Source organism: Chlorocebus sabaeus, chromosome 11, assembly GCF_047675955.1.
Source record: "Chlorocebus sabaeus isolate Y175 chromosome 11, mChlSab1.0.hap1, whole genome shotgun sequence".
Taxonomy (NCBI): Eukaryota; Metazoa; Chordata; class Mammalia; order Primates; family Cercopithecidae; genus Chlorocebus; species Chlorocebus sabaeus.
The window spans coordinates 93,372,029-93,377,413 of record NC_132914.1 but is presented as its reverse complement, the minus strand read 5'-3'; the positions used below and the strand labels follow the sequence as shown (position 1 = coordinate 93,377,413).

General features: G+C 45.6%; 1 pseudogene; it reads left to right on the top strand.

Annotated features, from left to right (window-relative positions):
• The first annotated feature begins 2,581 nt into the window (after positions 1–2,581).
• Positions 2,582–2,934, top strand: LOC119620627 (protein yippee-like 5; annotated as a pseudogene).
• Positions 2,935–5,385: the final 2,451 nt, after the last annotated feature.

Genomic DNA, 5,385 nt, shown 5'->3' with positions numbered 1-5,385 from the left:
TCGTTATAAGAAGATGCTCCAGATCTTCCTCTCTCTCTCCCTCCCTAAAAACCATCTGCAGGCAGATGCAGTGGCTCACACCTGCAATTCCAGCACTTTGGGAGGCCAAGGCAGGCAGATCACAAGATCAGGAGTTTGAGACCAGCCTTACCAACATGGTGAAACACTGTCTCTACTAAAATACGAAACAATTTACTGGGTGTGGTGGCGGGTGCCTGTAATCTCAGCTACTTGGGAGGCTGAGGCAGGAGAACGGCATGAACCCGGGAGGCAGAAGTTGCAGTGAGCTGAGATCAGGCCACTACATTCCAGCCTGGGCAACAGAGCAAGACTCTGTCTCAAAAAAACAAAACAAAAACAAACAAACAAAAACCCCTATCTGCAAATACAGTCAAACTGAGAGTTAGGGCTTCATTGTGTGAATCTGACATCTCTCCCTCTCCTACTCCTTTTCCTCCCTCTCTCTGTGTGGCAAAGAGGCCCTGTGACAATAACAGCGGGAAGGTGGACATCTACAAGCCAGGAAGAGAAGCCTCACCAGAAACCAGCCCTTTGATCACGGCACTTTGATCGTGGACTTCCAACCTCCAGAACTGTGATGCGTTAAATATCTGTTGTTTAAACTACCGAGTCTGTGGTATTTTGTTGTGGCAGCCCAAACTGACTAGTATGTATTAAGTGGGAAAGAAAGAAATGATTCAGAGAGTGAGCAGAGATGGGAGAGACAGGAAGGGCAAGAGAGAAGAGGAACTTCACTTCAAGGCCTAAATGAGGTTCAGTGCTTTTTATTTTATTTTATTTTATTTGGCAATGTGTATCTGGACTTCAGGAGGGAGTTCTCATGAATCTGGTGTTTGGGTTCTGCCTTTATAAGTGAGGCTCTTCTGCCACCTGGTGGCAACATGCTTAACCCAGTCATTCATTCATTCATTCCTTCATTCAAGACACAGCTGTTGCGTGCCTGCCCTATGCAAGGTATTGGGCTAAGCAAAAGAAATAATAGTCGTGAACGTGCTTAACACCTACTCTGTGCTGAGCTCTGTCTTATATGTGCTTTGTTTTGTTTTGTTTTGAGACAGAGTTTCACTCTTGTTGCCCAGGCTTGAGTGCAATGGCTCAATCTCAGCTCACTGCAACTTCCGCCTGCCGGGTTCAAGCAATTCTCCTGCCTCAGCCTCCCAAGTAGCTGGGATTACAGGCATGTGCCACCATGAACCGCTAATTTTTATATTTTTAGTAGAGATGGGGTTTCTCCGTGTTGCCCAGGCTGGTCTTGAACTCCTGACCTCAGGTGATCCGCCTGCCTAGGCCTCCCAAAGTGCTGGGATTACAGGTGTGAGTCACCGTGCCCGGCCTGTCCTATGTGTTTTACATGGAGAAATGATTCACACTTCGCCACAACCCTCTGGGCTTAATACTATTATCTCTGTTTTACAGAGGAGGAAATTGAGACACCAAGAAATTAAATAACCTGCCCAAGAGCCTACAGACAGTGAGAGAGTGAGATCAGGAAGCAAGGAGCCCAGCTCTGGAAGGCTTTACAGACATACTCCCTGCCCTGGAGGACCTTACAGTTTCCTTTTAAAAAGAGATAAACAACCAGCTTAAAGGATTTGTATTTAAAAAAAGGAATAACGTGAAACGGCAGTGTACCATTTTATTCCGCAATGACAAGGACAGGATGCAGAAAAATTCTGGGCAGAAGAGGGTGGGTCCCCAGCGAGGGCCCCACCCTCAAGGTGAAAAACCTAATACCGCGGCCCAAAGTGAAAACTTACATCCCAGTTTGCCTGCTGGAATGTTGCGTTTTCCAAAACCACCCACAGCCTGCCCTGCCCCGCATCCTGTGTCTATAATAACCCCAAAACTCAGCCAGCAGAGAGGAGAAGCAGCTTGACTTAAAAGTGTGCAGCACCTCCACCTTAGCTCTCTCTTGCTCGGCCTCCCAAAGTGCTGGGATTATAGGCGTGAGCCACTGCGCCCAGCAAGGCTGTCTTCTTATAAGGACACTGGACAGCTTGACGTTGTAGCTTTGGAGAGGAGTCCGGCAGGGACAGCTGCTGGGGAAGATTACCTTCCTGCTTCATCCCCCTTTCAGCTCCCCTTTCTGCTGAGAGCCACTTTCACTGGCAATAAAATCCCCCACATATAGCATCTCCAATTTGTTGTGTGACCTCATTCCTCCTGGATAGCAAACGAGAACTTGGGTGTGAGTGCAAAAGGCTGTCACACTGACTTTCCACTGAGTTGTTAACACTTAAGCTATCCACAGATGGCAATGCTAAAAGACCACTGTAACACTCTTTCTGGGGCTTCATGGGTCATGGGCACCCCCCTAGACTGTGCTGCAGGGCTGCATGGAGTTTTGTTCTTGCCAGTGCCCCAAAGCACTTGCCCCAGCTCCCGCACCCACTCACCTGCACTCCCCCCGCTGTGAGGGGTCCAGGAAAATTTCCTGCTTCAGTATGAATTCTGGTTTTGATTAACTGTCAAGAATCCTGGGGCCTTCATCCCAGCTGAGGAGATCTGGCAGCCATGGATCTCATCGCCACTCAGAGATTTTAGAACTTCAGCTATAAAAATGGGCAGAATTTTCCTTGATCATATCGGTGGTACCCGTCTGTGTTCTTGTGCAAACTGACAGGATCCTGACCAATTGCTCAGAACTCATCTCCGCTCAGTTCACAGGTGCCACTGGCCTTTTAACAAGGTAGTTAATCTGCTGTGCAGTGAACTTTAAGATCTGGTCATGCTCACTGGTGGCCACAGGGTTCAAGATATGAGCTGCAAAAATTGCAATAGCAAACCAGGATGGATTTATGCATTTGTCACTAGAGATAGCCGTGTTATAAGGAAGGTTGTGTGATCCTGCAGAGTGCTCTAGTTCAAGAGAGTGAGGGCTCTGAGGAGCATGTACCATCTGATAATTCTTGAAGAAAAAGAGATAAATTCATCTTTCCCAGGTCCTCCTTACTGAAAACAAACATCAGGTGACAACCACTGTCACCTTAGCATCAGAGTCAGATGCATGACCTGCAGGTTGCGAGAATCTAAGATGGAGCCTTTTAAAAATTTTTTTGTATTTTCCATCCAACAGCAGTGTATAGAGAGAATATTAGACAGATGCCATTAATTTTTCCCCGATGTTTACATCTTGAGGTAGGAGAGTCTGTCCGCAGCTGCATGGTGGTTTATGTAAGAAAAAATATCTGGGCTATTGGCACGAAAAGTGTGTTTCATGTGAATTTTGAAAGGAAAATATGACAAAGTATGGTTTTAAACTTACTTGGGCTTCATTTTAAACTTAAAAAAAAAAATCCAGTTATTTCACTTGATTTGCTAACTTCAGAGAATAGATCTGAATCTGTGCTTGGCACTGAAGGCCCAGTGTTAGCATGGCTGTGCTGGCTGGTGTGCCGTATTCTTGTTGGAAATGTACTGCAGCACGAGAGTCCATTCTTCCTTGTTGGTCTTGACCCAAAGCTGTCACCATTCCTAGTTATTTGTCACCACATAATTGGTGTTGATTGGAAACTTTTTCTGAAATGGGCAAAACCGCTTAGTTGTCTTTTTTCATGTAACTTAAGCCTAGTAATATAAATAAAGTAATAATTGAAAAAAAAAAAGAATCTTTCCCTTTGGGCCACATTCAACTGGCATCCATTAGGTTAGGGCACTGGCCCCGACTGGGAGGATTTTTAAAACATAGGAAGTTGGCCAGCACAGTGGTTTACACCTGTAATCCCAGTACTTTGGGAGGCTGAAGTGGGAGGGTCACTTGAACCCAGGGGTTTGAGACCAACCTGGGCAACAAAGGGAGACCCTAGGAGTTCAAGACCAAAACAGAGCAAGACCCTCATCTCTGCAAAACACTAAAGAATTACCCGAGAGAAGTGGCTTGCACTTCTAGTCCCAGCTACTCTGGAGGTGGAGATGGGAGGATTGCTTGAGTCTAGGAGTTCAAGGCTGCAGAGAGCTATGATCAAGCCACTGCACTCCAGCTTGGGTAACAGAGTGAGACCCCCATCTCAAAAAAAAAAAAAAGAAAGAAAACAAAATAGAAAGCCAGCTGAGCATGGTGGCTCACATCTGTAATCCTAGCACTTTAAGGGGCCGAGGCGGGTGGATCACATGAGGTCAGGAGTTCAAGACCAGCCTGGCCAACATGGTGAGATCCCGTCTCTACTAAAAATATAAAAATTAGCTGGGCATGGTGGCAGGCACCTGTAATCCCAGCTACTTGAGAGCCTGAGACAGGAGAATCTCTTGAACCCAGGAGACGGAGGTTGCAGTGAGCCAAGATCGTGCCACTGCACTCCAGCCTGAGCGACAAGAGCGAGAGTCTATCTCAAAAAAAAAAAAAAAAAAAAAAAAAGCCATATTCCACAAGAGCATTTCTGCAAGAGGGGTGGTAAATACATAGAAGGCAGAAGAGGAGAGGGAAGAGAGAGAGAAAGAAACCATCGAGCTACACTATCCAATATGGTAGCAACTGTTTAAGTTAACGTTTTTTTTTGACAAAGTCAGAGAGCAGAAGTGCAACAATCCCAGAGCAAAGCAAATGGTCCCTCTTCTTATGACCTGTCTCAGGGATAAGCCGAGAGTGGCGATGTTGAGCTTAATTAGGACTTAGCTACTTTTCTACGTGAGGTGATAGGATTTTAAGTGACTTTACGCCTCCCTTCCACTGAGTCCCGCAGCTGGGTGTTGGGTGCTGCTACTCACACGTTCCAAGTGTCCTCTTGGCTGGTGGTTGGAGAAAGGAAGGACAACTTCACTTTCCAGTCTCCATTTCAACTGGGACCGTTGCTGGTGGTTCATGCTCCATTAAGTTGCCCAGGAAGCAGCCTTTACTGCAAACTGAGTTATGTGGGTCTCTGAACGTCCACCCCTATTCTTATGAAGACCTGAAGGTATTGTTTAATAAAAGCTCTTTCTTGTAATAATCATGCTTATTTGCTCATATGTGAGTCTGTGATTCTCTATCATTCATTTTTTCACTTGTGATAAACTAGCAGAGATGGATGATTTAGACAGGCAATAATCAGCCAGTACAATAAAATTTTAATTTAGGCTGGCTGCTGAAGAGACACCAAAAGACACAAATATGTAGAACAGGGTAGCACTCAGACTTTAATCTAACTATTGTTCCACCCCACTCTGTATCACTGCCTTGTTAAATCTTTCTTTGGTATTTGTCCCTTCTGTTTCAATCCTACTCTTCAACTTGGTTGGGTCCCTTGATCACATCTTGCACTAAGTCCATTAGCCTCCCTAAAATGTCCCTCCTCTAGGGTCAGTCTCCTTCAAAACACCCTTCAGCTGAATTCATTTGAAAAATATTGAGCATCTACTGCCCTCAAAGAATTATGGTTAGTAGGGAGA